The sequence below is a fragment of the Meriones unguiculatus genome, chromosome X, assembly GCF_030254825.1.
Source record: "Meriones unguiculatus strain TT.TT164.6M chromosome X, Bangor_MerUng_6.1, whole genome shotgun sequence".
In the NCBI taxonomy this organism is placed as follows: Eukaryota; Metazoa; Chordata; class Mammalia; order Rodentia; family Muridae; genus Meriones; species Meriones unguiculatus.
Window position 1 is genome coordinate 150,783,879 of NC_083369.1, and position 16,658 is coordinate 150,800,536.

At 43.4% G+C, this 16,658-nt stretch overlaps 1 pseudogene; it reads left to right on the plus strand.

The window, feature by feature from the left end:
• The first annotated feature begins 632 nt into the window (after window positions 1-632).
• LOC132649980 (uncharacterized) lies at window positions 633-4,670 on the plus strand (annotated as a pseudogene).
• The last annotated feature ends 11,988 nt before the right edge of the window (window positions 4,671-16,658 follow it).

Below are 16,658 nucleotides of genomic sequence, written 5' to 3' on the forward strand. Positions count from 1 at the left end.
ATGAAGGCAATTTATTAGAGTGACTTACAGTTTGTAGCTCAGCATTTCCAACAATGGCTGTCTACCAAAAGAATGTCTAAGAACACAGTAGGTGTTTTGGAAAAAAAATGCTGCATGTCACAGCCAGATGGCAGTATATTCTGCAATCGAAAAGTGAGCATCAATGCCAGTTAGGGAGTGGACTGCTATAGGAGTGAGCAGAAGAAAACAGCGATGACAAGCTTTGGTCTGTGTCCTTTCTGTAGGCAACCAGCACATGTGTGGTCTAGATTAAAGGGGGCTGCTTATCTCAAATGATGTCTATTTAACATCATAACTCCTTACCTCAGAGATCTGAATGAGAAATAAATCTTTGTATTTCATGTGATTTCATAAAGGAACCAAATCCTCAGAGATGTCACTGGTCCCTTAGTTTCAGATGTGGTCAGGTGGACAACCACAAATGGTCTACACCTTGTTCTAGTATGCCATAGTGGCCGTTTGGTACATGACTCAATGATGAACTGATCTTAAAGACATCACTCTGAGATCTCACATGTGCCCATTGGAGCCTGGTCATTGCTCTGGAACTGTCACCTCGGCCTTGTACTCATGGCAACATAAGCCTGTTCACTGTGGCTCACTGTGTGAACATGGCAGAGTTGGTGGCCGATAGAGATGCCCTGAGGAAACTTGATGATGGGCCCTTAAACAGCTCCCCAGGCTCTCCAGCTCAAGGGCACATGTGCGTCTCATGAGTTCCATTTTGTGGGCACATTGAAGGTGGTGTGAGGCCGGGGAAGAGGGTATCAGGGATGGGCATCATAGATCTCTGTCCTCAGCTGGACCTGGGTGACTCCGGAGATCTTCCTTCCAATGAGGCCATTGAAGTTGAGGCTGTGTTCACACACTGGCACCTCAGAAACCCTTGTAGAACAGGAGAAAGGGGTGAGGCTCAGCCACCAATCCCTTAGTTTCCACCTTAGCAGCCATCCAAGGAGGAAGTTCTTCATGACTACCACATCTGAGAGTGTTCATGGATCGATGTCAACTTTTTGATCTTCACCATCGCAATCAAACATGGTCCACAGTTGACCCCATCAAGATCAGTGGGGTCCCCTACATCACCAACTTGGGCCAATGGTGAAAGCGCTTCTACTTCAACTATGATTGGTTGCCACAATGACATGAGTGTCTGAGAAAGATCTGCAGGCATGTGAAGAAAACGGAAAGGCAGACCTCACTGTCTCTTCCATGCAGTTCAAGTCCAGAATTACACCTTCATCTGTGGTTTGCACAGAGGAGGAAACCTCGAAAGAGAGACACAGTGTCATCATACCCAGAACAATGGAATACTTCTATGCTGGATTTTACTCAGACTAAGCTAGAGTGGACTTTCGGTGATTGGTGATTTGGTAGCAGTTGTTCATCATCTCAAAGCAGGGGGATATGTGGAAACGAGAGTGCCAAAGACTGTAAAAATGACAGTGGTGCATCAAATCCATACATTCCCACACAGAAGTGGAATTGTGTAGCACATTGACACTTTGTTCAGGCTTTTTTTACATGGAATGTTGATTGTGCAGGATTTGGTTTTTATGTCTTCTTGGGGGTGTTTTGTCTTCGGGGGTGATGTTCTTTTGTCCTTTTGGCACACCATCGTATTAACTTGAATTAATCAGCTTTCTCAGGTTTTTATATTTAGTGTATCATTTACATATTAGAGAATAAGCATTGTCTACACATTGTAAACTTGGGTCTGAGGGGGAAACTGTGTATTACAAGCATAAAAACGTGGATTTATATCTTAAGGATTTTGAGCATATTGTGCATACAATACAGCTTTGGCATCCGATATAAACTGCCATAAGTGCTTTTGGGGAAAATGGGCAACATTTCGATAAATCTTTAAAATTTTTGTCAATGCTGTGGAAAAAAAAAAGAATCTTTACAGTAACTTGTTTCTCTTAAGGTTGGCAGTCACTAACATTTGATCTTCCTATAAGAGATAAAAAGTAAAGCTTTTATATATTCCAGGTGGATTTCATTAACCACCGTCACTATCCTAGGACTGAAAATGCCAAAGATGACCTGTGATGTATAGATTGGGCTACTTTTGAACATCCCTTCCATTTGAGGACATCCTGGTGAACATCATAGATGCCAGGAAAGCCTGTGTATGAATATTAAGGCTCCTGGGCCTGAATTGACCACATATGTGTGTAACTCACTGACACTGATGATGAGAATTAGCTGTATAAAGTGGGGCTAGTAAGTGTGTGAGTGACTGTGAATGGCCATTAATCTCCTGGACTGTTAAAAAAGTATTTTCAAATGAAGCAAAACATGAGATAGGAATACAAAATGTGGAGAGCCTGCAGCATGGCTTGGTGCTGGGCAGGAGCATGTGACTGACAGAACTTCTTACTCATAACCTTCCGCTCTCTGGATGACACTCTTCCCTGACACAGATTTCCCGTGACTTAGAAGAGGAGGTAATGACTGAATCCTCCCAACGGATCATGTCAGTGATAACACTAAAAGGTAAAAACACAAAATATGATGTATGAAGACTTTCTGTTGGTTCTTTACAAAATGCATGGGTTCAGCCAAGGCAGACCCCATGTCTGCCACAGAAGCTCATCTGTCTGACCTGAAATCATTCTCCACCCCAATTTCTTTTCTGATTCAAAGCACACTACCTCTGCTGTCCCCTGCCTCAGACCTTCCTCAGCAAGACAGGGCCCATGGGAGAACCGAAGACACCATCTATTGTACACCCACCTTGTTGATGTAATTTCCCAAGCAACACAACTACTGCCTTCCCCCTTTTAGGAAGCGCAAGACACAGAAGATTCTGGAACACTGGATAGCTGGTAGATAGTGTCTACTGCAAAGAAATCTCTTTTGTAGGCCCCTTAAAATTCTGCCTGTGCAAGGGTAATGGCATTATGTAAATAAATACTAGAATTACTGAGGAATTTCAACCCCTTCCTTTCTGTGAATGACTTATCAGCACATCCAGCATGATTTTATCATTTTCCTTATTGCTACAGTCAAAGATATGAATTGATGGAAGATCCAATTAAGTGTTTCATACTATTATTGTGAAGTGTAAGTATTGTGTCAAAGATGACAGTGGTTCTCCATACATTCTGTGTTGCATCCAAATGAAGCCAATTTTATCAAGGTGCAACACTGAATAAAGAGCAGAAACAGAATGCCCATATCCATGATTCCTCATCTTTCACTAACATATTGTTCTGTGGCCCTGGGCTGTGAACTTGGCACCTCACACACAGTAGGTGATCATCACTCCAATACCAATTTATATCTGTCCAGTTACAAGCAAAAGTTTAATTTTGTGCTCAGGCTGTTTTAATTGTGAACTATCACACGTAACTCTCTCTAGAAATGAACACTGTGGAGAAAATAGGAAAGGGATGATGATGGTACCATCCCCATTACCTGCTCAACCCACCATCATTTTTTGTGCATGATTATGATATATATTCAGATGGTTAAAGAAGTCGTGTATGTGTGTGTGTGTGTGTGTGTGTGTTTTACATAAATGAGCAGACTGTGAACATTAGGTTTCTTTTGGCTTCTTTCTTCTGAAGGGTTAAACAGATATGAAACTGTTCTAGTTAATGTCATGCGATCATCCACTACAATAATTTGCACATACCCCCATTTTGGAACATGCATTAAAGTTATTTAAAATCGTTGTGTTTTGCAAAAAAGGATGCAGTAAGAGTGACCATCAATGAGACTACAAATGCTTATTCTACCATTGGCTCCAAGTCTTGAGGTTCCTAGTCATCAAATAGAAACAGAGCAGCATGTGAGGTGTACAGTCAAATAGTGTCCAAACCCCCTTACAGTCGGGACTCCTGCCAGAGTCATATATATCAAGGCCTTTTATGCATATTTATCTATGGTGTAGGACCTGAATAGTGTATACAGACCACTTCAGTAGAATATTGAAAGAGCAGGGACCACTGAGAGGATTAAGTGCTCTGTACACCATGATCTATAAGTATTCCCACACTTTTGTTATGTCCCCAGCTTGATATTACACTTGTTCTATCTCATGTTCAGATTTGCTGGGGCAAAGGAGTGGATCTGGAGACTGGCTGACTTCTCTGTAGCCTCCTGTCTTTGGGGTTTGGGATAATCATTGTGAGCAGCAGATTCTGGCACCTGTGGGAATTTGAAGATAAGCTTGTTCAGCTTCTGTACATCGGACTCTGGGAAGCTTATTGCATCAGGAGTTTGACATCTGTACTTCTGTGACGAGAAATCTGGTGCACAGCCCTGTCAACCCAAACTAGACCATCTCACCTGAATTTTGCTCAGCAGCATTGGGGTCAGCATCAAAAAAGCCCCGTCCATGAGATTCCAATACCGGGCTGCAAGGGCTCTGTCTTCATTCTGGTCCTCAGTAGCCTGTGTAGAATTATTTCTGTGATCTGGAACTGTGTGGCAGATCTCTACAGCAAAACCACCCTTTACTTTCCACCCATATTTCCAGGAAAGGAAGCAGGCTGATAAATGAGCACAGTGCTCATGTGCCCCCAATAGGTCACCAGACAACCACCCTGTCACTCCTTGGTGCGATTATGATCCTTGAAACCACAGAGGAATCTGAATGGCAGCATCCTTCCAAACAGGCCAATCAGAAGGTCTGAGAAGAGAGTGTTAGTGTTTGGAAAGTGTGCCAGGTGACTCCATGCACAAATGCCCTGCACCTACACAACACTGATGTAGTTTTCTATTTAAAATAAAATAGCTTTGATTTTTAGATTTTGTCTGAATATAAAATCTTCCCTGACTGTTCATTGTGTTTCTTCTTTAAAGATATTCACACCCCAAACTCTGCCTCCTAAGATGATGTGTTCAAATCACACCAACTCCCAATAACCAGCAAAAATGCTGGTGAAATGAAAATGACTCAAATCAAAGAAGCAAACCTGAGGTGTGAGGTCTGTTGTTAAAGTGAAAAGCAACACTCTGGAATGTGAGCGTGCAACAGGTTGCAGACATTTAAGCCTCAATGTGTACAGAGGGCAGAGCAGAACGTGCGACCACATCACTGCTGAGAGGTCTGCTTTTTGTGGAGGGCAGGAAGGACAATTGTGCACTGAGGATGCTTAGCACATGAGTAAAATTACTCCCATGAACACTCTAATGCCTGGTGGGATCCACTGAGTATGATGCAGGCATTATGTTGGCGTGTGGAAGATCTCTTCTGCTTAGGAGTCCACTGTGCATGGCTGAGCCACAAGTATTCCCTGGGATCCACTCAGTCCAAAAGAGAAAACAAGTGTGACCATGGAAGGCATGAAACACCTTCTTCCTATTGGAGACTCGGAGAAGGGAGCTGGTTTCTGGAATCCAGTGTCCGTGTTTCTAAGGAGAGCTTCTGAATCTTACGGTTAGGGTTAGGGTCAGGGTTAGAATGATGTTTAGGGTTCAGGTTAGGGTTAGTGTAAGGGTTAGGGTTAGGGTTGGATTAGGGTTATGATTAGGGTTAGGGTTAGGGTGATGATTAGGGTTAGGGTTAGGGTTAGGTTTAGGGTTAGTGTAAGGGTAAGGGTTAGGTTAGAGTTAGGGTTCGGGTTTGGGGTAGAGTTTGCATTAGGCTGCGGGTTAGGGTAAGGTTTGGGTTTCAGATTAGGGTGAGAGTTAGGGTTAGGGTAAGGGTTACTGTTAGGGTTAGGGTTCAGGTTGGGGTTAGGGTTCGATTTTGGTTTCAGGTTAGGGTTAGGCTTAGAGTTAGAGTTAGGTTTCAGAGTAGGGTTACAGTTAGTGTTAGGGTTATGGTTCGGGTTAGGGTTAAGGTTACATTTAAATTTAGAGTTAGGTTTAGGGTTCAGTTTTGGGCTCAGGTTCGGGTTAGGGTAAGTGTTAGGGCTAGGTTTATAGTTTGGTTACAGTTTAGGGTTCATATAAGGGTTAGAATTAGTGTTAGGGTTTGGTAAAGGTTAGGGTTAGAGTTAGGGTTTGGTTCAGGGTAGGGTTAGTATTAGGGTTAGGGTTAGGATTGGGTTCAGTTTAGGGTTAGGGTTCTAGTTTGGCTTCGGTTTAGGGTGGGGGTTAAGATTAAGTTAGATTTTGGGTTAGGGTTAGATTCAGGTTTAGGGTTACGGTGAGGGTTTGGGTTAGGGTTCAGGTTAAGGTTAAGGTTAGGGTTAGGGTTAAGGTTAGGGTTAGGGTTAGTGATAGGTTTTGGTTAGGGTTAGGGTTTGGCTTAATTTTAGTGTTAGGGTGAGGGTTAGGTTTAGAGTTAGGGTTTGAGTTTGGGTTTGGGTTAGGTCAAGTTTTTGGGTTTGGTTTTGGTTAGGGTTTGGGTTGGAGTTCCAGTTAGGGTTAGGTTTGTGATTAGGGTGCAGCATTTAGGTTTAGGGATCAGGTTCCAGATAGGGTTAGGGTTAAGTTTAGGTTTAGGGTTAGAATTCCTGTTTGGGTTTGGTTTAGGGTTAGGGTTAGGGTTAGGGTTAGAATTTGTGTTAGGTTTAGGTTTGATTTTTGGTTTAGGGTTTGGGTTCATTTAGGGTTAGGGTCAGAGATTTGGTTTGTGGTAGGGCTCAGTTAGGGTTTGCTTTGGGATTGGGATTAGGATTAGTGTTAGGAGTAGGTTTAGTGTTAGGGTTCGGGTTACAGTTTAGGGTTCAGGTTAGGGTTCAAATTCGGGTTTGGTTAGGCTAGGGTTATGTTCATGGTTCTGGTTAGAGCTTGTGTGCATGTTCTCATTAGGTTCACGGTTTGGGTTAGGGTTAGGTTTAGAGTTAGGGTTCGGGTTCCGGTTCGGATCAGGGTTAGGGTTACAGTTAGGGTTAGGTTTAGGTTTATGGGTATGGTTCCATTTTGGGTTAGGGTTTGGATTCGGGTTGGATTAGGCTCCAGTCAGGGTTAGGGTTAGAGTTAGGGATAGAGATAGGTTTAGGTTTATGTGTATGGTCCTGTTTTTGGTTAGGGTTCAGATTTGGGCTGGGTTAGGCTCTTTTTATGGTTAGGGTTCAAGTTAAGGATATGGTTAGGATTAGCTTTAGGGTTAGTGTTATGGTTAAGTTTTCAGTTAGGGTTAAGTTTAAGGTTAGTGTTTGGGTGAGAAATAGGCTTAATATTAGGGTTAGGGTTAGGGTTACAGTTAGGGTTTGGTTTTGGTTTCTTTTTAGGATTTGGGTTAGTGTTTGGGTTTGGGGTTCAGATTAGGGTTAGGGTTAAGAATTGCTTTAGTGTTATTGTTAGGATTAGGATTATGGTTAGGATTAGGGTTAGGGTTTGGTTTTAATTTCTTTTTAGACTTCTGGTTAGTGTTTGGGTTTGGTTTAAGTATATACTTAGGAAGTGCCTATTTAGGGTAAGGTTTAGGGTTAGGGTTTGGGTTAGGTTTCAGGTTAGGTTTAGTTTTAGAGTTAGGGTTAGGGTTAGGGCTAGGGTACAGATTTGTGTTTGGGTTAGGGTTAATGTTCTGTATAAGTTAGGGTTAGGGTTCAGGTTTGGGTTAAGTCTAGGTTTCAGGTTTGTGTTCGGGTTAGGGTTAGGTTTAGGGTTAGGGTTAGGATTAGTTTTAGGGATAGGGTTTCTGTTAGGGCCCAGGTTAGGGTTCAGTTTAGGATTGGTATTAGGGGTAGTGTTAGGAGTAGGTTTAGTGTTAAGGTTCAGGTTATGGTTAGGGTTCAGTTTCGGGTATGGTTAGGCTAGGGTTCTGGTTCTGGTTTGGTTGCATGTTCTCATTAGGTTTAGATTTAGGGTTAGGTTTAGTGTTCAGGTTAGTAATATGGTTATTGTTATGGTTAGGGTTCTGGTTTGGATTAGGATTAGGATAAGGGTTAGGTTTAGCATTAGTGTTAGGGTTATAGTTATGGTTAGGTTTAGGGTTCAGGTTAGGGTCCGGGTTAGGTTTCGGGATTGGGTATGGATTAGGGTTAGTGTTAGGGTTTGGGACAGGGTTAGGTTTAGGGTTCAAGTTGGGATTAGGTTTGGAATTAATATTAATGTTAGGGTTACATTTATGGTTAGGTTTGGGGTTAGGATAAGCATTAGGGTTAAATTTAGGTTTATGGTTAGGATTAGGGTTGATGTTTGGGTTAGGGTTCAGGTTGGGGTTAGGGTTGTAGTAAGGGTTCAGATTCGGTTTAGGGTTAGGGAGGAGGGAAAGGCATGAAGGAGGATCAATTAAGGAGGAAAGATGCAGAAGGACAGATGAGAAAAAAGGATGAGGGAGGAGAGAGAAAAAAGGAGGAATGAGAGAAGAGGAATGAGAACAGAGGAATGAATGAGGGCAGATGAGGGAGGGGTGAGGAGTAATGATACAGGGGAGAAGAGGGAGGAGGTAAATGAGAGGGAGGAGGTAGATGTGAGGGAGGAGGGATGAGGGAGGAGAGATAAGGGAAGAGGGAGGAAGAAGAAGGAAGGAGGGAAAAGGACTGAGGGAAGAGGGATTATCTAGGCGAGATGAGGGAGGTGGAAGAAAGGAGGTGGGTTTAGGGATGAGGGAGATGGACAAGGGAGGAGAGATGAGGAAGGAGGGATGTGGGAGGAGGACTGAGGGAGAAGAGATGATGGAGGAAGAAAGAGGGAGGAGGTATGAGTGAAAAGAGGAAGGAAGACAAATAAGGTATCAGAGATGAGGGAGGAGTGATGAGGGAGTTGATATGAGGGTAGAGGAATGAGGTAGGAGGGATGAGGGCCAAGAGATGAGGGAAGAGGCAGGAGAGAAGATGGAGGAGGGAGGAGAGATGATGGAGGAGAGTAGAGGGAGGAGGAAAGAGGGAGGACAGAGGAGGGAGGAAATATGAAGGAGGAGGGATTAGGAAGGAAGGAAGAGAGGAGAGATGAAGGAGGACAGTTGAGAGGAAGGATGAGGGAGGAGGGATAAGGTCATAGGCATGAAGTAGGTGAGAAGATGGAGAAGAGATGAGATATGAGGGAAGAGAGAGGATGGCAGAGGGATGAGGAATGAATTATGAGGGGGCAGAGTTCAGGGAGGAGAAATGAGAGAGGAGGGGTGAAGGAGATTTGGTGAGGTAGGAGGAATGGGGAGGAGGGAAAAGTGAGGAGGAATGAAGGAGGAAAGATGAGGGAGAAGATATGAGGGAAGAGTGAAAAGAGAGGATGGAGGAGGGATTAGGGATGTGGGAGAAGAGAGGAGTGAGGAGCGATGCAGGAGAACAGTGTAGGGGGAGTGATTAGAAAGTTAGGATGAGTGAGGAAGGATGAGGGACAAGATATGAGAGAGGACAGATTTGGGATTAAAGATGAGGGAGGATAGAGGAGGAAGGAGGAATGAGGGAGGAGACACAAGAGAGGATAAAAGAGGGGGGACAGAAGACAGGGAAGGATGATGAAGGAGAGAGGAGGGAGGGAGATGAGGGATGATAGGGGAAGGAGAGATGAGGGAGGAGAGATGAGATCATAGGGATGAGAAAAGAGGGATAAGGGTGCAGGGACGATAAAGGTGGGATGATGGAGGAGGGAGGAGGAATAATGGAGGAAAGAAGAGAGGAGAGATGGGAGAGGAGAGATCAAGTGGGAGTGATGAGGGAGGAGGTATGTGGGAGGAGGGATGAGGAGAGATGAGTGAGGAGGGAGGAAGTATGAGGACGAGGGATGAGGAGAGATGAGTGAGGAGGGAGGAAGTATGAGAGAGGAGAGAAAAGGGAGGAAAGATGACGCAGGAGAAAGGAGAGAGGATAAATGAGTTTGGAAGGATGACAGAGGATGGAGGATAGAAAAGAGATGAGGGAGGAATGAGAGAGAAAGTATAAGGGATGAGGAAGGATTGATCATGGAAGAGGGTAGAGAGAGAAGGGAGCAGGGAGGAGGGAGTGGAGATGAGGGAGGAGTGAGGAGGGAGAAGGGATAAAAGAGGAGGGAGGATGGATGAGGAGAAATAAGGGAGAAGTGTTGAGGGAGGAGGTATGAAGGAGGAGGGATGTAGGATTAGCTAGGACAAATGAGAGAGGAGATATGAGGTCAGAGGGATGAGTGATGAAGGAAGAGGGAGGAGAGATGAGGGAGGAGGTAATATGAAGGAGAGATAAGGAAGGAGGGAAGAGAGATGAGGGAGGAGGATAGATGGAAGAGAGATGAGGGAGGAAAGATGAGGTAAGAGGGAAGATGGAGAAGAGATGAGGAAGGAGGGAGGAGAGATGAGGGAGGAAGGAGGAGAGATGAGGGAGGAGTGATGAAGGAGAAGGGATGAGATGGGTGGGAAGAGGGATAATGAAGGAAGGATGAAGTCGGAGGAAGGAGGCAGGTGAGATGAGAAAGGAAGGAGGAAGGAAGAAGGAGGAGAGAGGAGGGAGTAGAGATGAGGGACCTGGTATGATGGATGTGGGAGTATGGATGAGGGATGATGGAGTGATGGGGAGTAGGGATGAGGGATTAAGGATAAAGAAGAAGGAAGAATGAAGGAAGAATATGACAGAGGGAAGAGGGAATAGGGGTAAGGGAGGGGGATGAGAGAAAAGGGAGGAAGGAGTATTGATGAGGGAGGAAAGATGAAGTAGGAGGGATGAGGGAGAAGGACTGAGGAAGGAGAAATGAGGGAAAAGAGATGAGGGATGAGAAATGAGGAAGAAGGAATTACAGATGAGGGATGGAGAGGAGTGATTAGTGTAGAGGGAGGAGGGAGGAGAGATGAGGGAGGAGAGGTGAGGGAGGAGGCATGATGGATGAGGGAGTATGGATGAGAGATGATGAAGGAGTGATGAGGGAAGAGTAATAATAGAGGAGAGATGAGGGAGGAGGGAAGAGATAGGAAGGATGAGGTTGAATGTATGATGAATAAGGGAGGAAGGAGGAGTAAACAGGCAGGAGAGATGAAGCAACAAGCATAGGGAGCTTGGATGTGGGTGAGGGCGTTGGGAGAAGGGAGAAGAGTGAAGGAACAAAGAAAGAAGTTGAAGGGAAGAGAGATGATGGAGGCTGGATGTGGGAAGAGAGTTGAGGGAGGAAGAAAAATAGACAAGATAAGAGGGAGGTGAGAGAAGGGAGGAGAGAAGAGGAAGGATGATGGATGAGGGGAGTGGAGGACTGATGAGGAGACGGGATGAATGAGGAGAGATGAGGGAGAAGGAAGAATTGATGACAGAGAAGTGATGAGAGAGAAGGGAGGAGGGACAAGGTTTGAGGCAGATGGGAGGAGATATGAGGGAGGAGAGATGAGAAAGCATTGATGAGGGAGGAGGAATGTGGGAGGCGAAATGACAGATGAGGGAGTGTGGGATAAGGGAGGAGGGATAAGGGAGGAAGGGAAGGATGAGGGACAAGGATGAGGGAGGAGAGAAGTGGGTGGAGTAATGAGGGAGGAGAGAAGATGGAGGAGGGCGGAGAGATGAGTGAGGATGGATGAGGGAGGAGAAATGGGGGAGCAGGATCATAAAGGAGGGATGAAATTGGAAGGAGATGTAAGAGGGATGAGGGAGGAGAGATGGGAGGGAAGAGATGAGGGGGAAGGAAGAGGGTGGACAGATGAGGGAAGATAGATGAGGCTGGAGAGATAAGGGATGAGGGAGTATGGATGAGAAAGGAGAGATGATGGAAGAGAGATGATGGATGAGGGATGAGGGAGTAGAGAGGAGAGATGTGGGAGCAGGAATGAAGGAAAAGTGATGAGGGTTGAGGAATGGAGGAGTGATGAGGGAAGGGTGATGAGAGAGGAGGGATGAGGGAGGTTGAATGAGGGAGGAGGAATGATGGAGTAGGGATGAGAGAGGAGAGATGAGGGAGGAATGATGAAGGAGTAGAAATGTGGGTGGAGGCAAGAGGGATGAGGGGTGATGGAGGAGGGATGAGGGAGGAGGGATGATGGAAGAGGAATGAGGGGTGAGGGATGAGCAAGGAGAGATGAGGAAGGAAGGATGAGGAAAAATTGAGGAGGGTGGAGGAATGAGGGAGGAGCAATGAGGGAAGAGTGATGAGGCAGGAGAGATGAGGGAGGAGGGATGATGGATTAAGGAGTCTAGATTAGGGATGAGGAAGGAGGCATGAGGGAGGAGGGAGGAGGTAAGGTGGAGGAGAGATGAGAGAGTGATGAGATAGTAGGGATGAGGTTGGAGGAATAATGAAGTTGGGATGATGGAGGAGGGAAAATGCAGAAGGGATGAGGGAGTATGATTGTATGAGGAGTATGGTTGAGAGATGAGGGAGGGAGGAGAAGGAATAAAGTAGAAGAGTGAAGGAGAGATCACAGAGGAGGCATGTGGGGGAGGGTTGTGGGAGGAGGAAAAAGAGAATGGATGAGGAAGGAGGGAGAATGGAGGAGAGATTAGGGAGAAGGGATGAGGGAGAAGGGAGGAGGAATGAGGAAGGAGAGGATGAAAGATAGAAGAGGTAGGATGGGTGAGGGTGGATGGATGATGGATGATGGATGTTGGATGAGGGATGAGGGTATAGGGATGAGGGAGAAGGGATGATGGAGGAGAAATGAAATAGGAGGATGAGGGACGACTGGTGAGGGAGGAAGGAGGAGGAGGAATGAGGTTGGAAGTATGATGGAGGATGGATGAGGGAGGAACAATGAGGAGCAAAAAGGAGGGAAGATGGCAATGGGAGGAGGGAAGAGGTAAGCAGGAGGATGCATGAGAATGGAGGAAGTTGGGAGAAGGGAGGAGGGAAAAGGCATCAGGGTTGATGGAGGAGGGAGGAAGAAAGAGGGAGTATGGAAGAGTTATTGGTGTGGGCAGAAAATGGAGGAATGAAGGATGAGGAAGGAGGGAGGAGAGCTGATGGAGGATGGATGAAGGAAAATTGATGAGGGTGGAGGTATGAGGGCGGAGGTATGAGGAAGGAGTGATGAAAAAGGAAGGATGAGTGAGGAGTGAAGGAGGAGGGAGGAGAGATGAGGGAAGTGGTATGAAGGATGAGAGAGTATGGATGAGAGATGAAGGAGAGATAGGAAGGAGGGAAAATGCAGAAGGGATGAGGGAAGAGGTATAAGGTAGTGTGGATGAGGGTGAAGAATGAGGGAGATGGGAAGAGGGAGAAGAGATAAAGCAGTAGGATGAAGGGAGGTGAGATGATGGAAAAAGGAGGTCTGAGGAGGGTTGAGGGTGGAGGTAAATGAGAGAAGGGAGGAGGGAGGAAGGAGGAGGGAGGAAGGAGAAGGGATCAGGAAGGAGGGATGAGGAAGTAGGAAAGAGGGAGCAGAGATGAGGAAGAAACGTGGAGAAAGGAGAGAGAAGGGAGGACGGAAGTGGGAGGATGAAAGATGAAGGAAGGAAGAAGGAAAGGGAGAAGGGAAGAGAAAGCAGGGAGAAGGGAGGAGAGATTAGGGACTAGAGATGATGGATGAGGCAGTATGGATGAGATGAAGAAGGAGGGATGAGGGAGAAGGGAGGAGGCATGAGGTATGAGAGAAGATAAAAGACAGAGTAGGGATGAGATAGGAAGAATGAGGTAGAAGGGATGATGAAGGAGGGATGAGGGAAGAGGGAAAAGGCAGGAAGGATGAGGCGAGAGGATGATACAATTATCTAGTCACAATGGCATTATGACATCATAATGGTACTATTAGGATATAACAAAAACAATGTGTCATCACAATGCTACTATTGTGACATCACAAGGGAATTATGACATCACAATGGTACTACCAAGACGGCACAATGATATTGTGGCATTACATTACTACTTTAGAATATCACAATCGTATTGTGACATCACAGTGTTATTAATAAGACACCACAATATTTCTAATGGGCCACCATTAGGGGATTATGCTGTTCCCATTGAATTGGGACATCTCAATGGTACTAGTAGGACCTCAAAATTGTATTGTGACATCACAACGGTGCGATTGTGACATCATTAGAGAATTATGATATCACAATTGAGTTGTGACATCACAAAGGTACTATTGTAACATCAAAATTGTACTACAACATCACAATGGTAATTTTCTCTGGTCACAATGCCATTATTACATCACAATGGTATTATTAAAATATCAAAAAGACATTGTGACCTCACAATGCTACTATTGTGATGTCACAAGGGAATTGTGATATCACAATAGTACTAGTAGGACATCACAATCATATTGTGACATCACAATGGTTGGATTGTGATATCACTAGAGAATTCTGACATTACAATTGAATTGTGACACCACAACAGTACTATTGTGACATCACAGTTGTACTATGACATCACAATAGTACTATTCTGTAGTCACAATGGCATTATGACAGCATAGTTGTACTATTATGATATCATAAAGACATTGTGACATCACAATGCTACTATTGTGATGTCACAAGGAAATTATGACATCACAATGTTACTAGTAAGACATCACAATCTTATTGTGACATCAAAATGGTTCGATTTTGCATCAGTAAAAATTACGACATTACAATTGAATTGTGACATAACAACGGTAATATTGTGACATAACAATTGTACTATGACATCACAGTGATACTGTTCTCTAGTCACAATGGCATTATGGCATCACAATGGTACTATTAGGATATCACAAAGACATTGTGACATCACAAGAGAATTATGACATTACAATTGTTCTAGCAAGACAGCACAATGATATTGTGACATTCCACATTACTTTTAGGGTATGATACTCATACTGTGATATCACAATGTTACTAGTATGACACCACAATCGCACTGTGACAGCACAATATATCTATTGGGCCACAACTAGGGAAGTAAGATGTTACTATTGAATTGTGACATCTCAATAGTACTATTAGGGCATCAAAATAGTATTGTGACATCACAATGGTGTGATTGTGACATTACTAGAGAATTATGATGTTACAATTGACTTGTGCCATCACAATTATACTGTTGTGACATGACAATTGTACTATGACATGAAAATGGTACTTTTCTCAAGTCACAATGGCATTATGACATCACTATTAGGATATCACAAAGTTATTGTGACATCAAAATGCTTCTATAGTGACATTGCAAAGGTTTTATGACATCATAATGGTACTAGTGGGACAACACAATCATATTGTGAAATTACAATTGTTCAATTGTGACGTCACTAGTCAATTATGACATTGCAATTGAATATTGACATCACAATGGAACTATTGTGACATCGCACGGGAATTATGAAAACACAATGGTACTATTGTGACATTACAATGGTACTATTCTTTTGTCACAGTTCCATTATGAGATCAGGATGGTACTATTAGGATATCAAAAAAGATATTGTGACATCACAATGCTGTTATTGTGACATCACAATGCTATTATTGTGACATCACAAGGGAATTATGACATCACAATGGTTCTAGTAGGAAATCACAATTGTCTTGTGACATCTCAATGGTATCACTGTGACATTAGTAGAGAATTATGAGATTATAATTGAATTGTGACATTACAATTGTACTATTGTGACATCACAATTGTACTATGATATCACAATGATACTATTCTCTAGTAACAATGGCATTATGACATTACAATGGTACTATTAGGATATCACAAAGACATTGTGACATCACAATGCTACTTACTATTGTGACATCGCAATGGTATTATAACACCACAATGATACAAGTAGGATAACACATTCGTATTGTGACATCACAATGGTTCGATTGTGACATAACAAGAGAATTATGACAATACAGTTGAATTGTGACATCACAATGGTACTATTGTGATGTCCCAATTGTTCTATAACATCCTATGGTACTAGTTTCTAGTCACAATTGCATTCTGATATCACAATGATATTATTAGGATATCACAGAGACACTGCAACCTTACAATGCTACTATTGTGACATCACAAGGGAATTATGAAATCATAATGGTACTAGTAGGACATCACAATCTTATTGTGATATCACAATGCTTCCTATGTGACATCACTAGAGAATTATGATATTACAATTTGAGTTGTGACATCACAATGGTACTATGACATCACAATGGTACTGTAGTCTAGTCACAATGGCAATATAACATCACGATGGTACTATTAGGATATAACAAAGACATTGTGATATCACAATGCTACTACTGTGACATCACAATGGAAATAAGACATCGTAGTAATAAGACACCAAAATCATATTGTGACATCACAATGGATCAACTGTGACATCAGTAGAAAATTATGATATTACAATTGAATTGTGACATCACAATGGTTCAATCGTGACATCACTAGATAATGCTAGTATTGTGACATCACAATTGTACGTTGACATCACATTGGTACTGTACTCTAGTCATAATGGCAATATGACATCACGATGGTATAATACCGAGACATTGTGATATCACAATGCTACTATGTGACATCACAATCGTACTAGTAAGACATCACAATCATATTGTGACATCACAATGATACTATTGTGACATGACAATTGTACTATGACATCATAGTGGTACTATTCTCTAGTCACAATGGCAATATAACATCACAATGGTACTATTAGGATATCACAAAGATATTGTGATATCAAAAAAGCTACTATTGTGAAATTGATAGGGTATTATGTCATCACAATGGTATTAGTAGGATATCACAATCATAATGTGACATCACAATGGTATGATTGTGACACTGCTAGGGAATTATGACATTACAATTGACTTGTGAAATCACAATTGTACTATTTTGACATCACAATTGCTCTATGATATCACGATGGTACTATCCTGTAC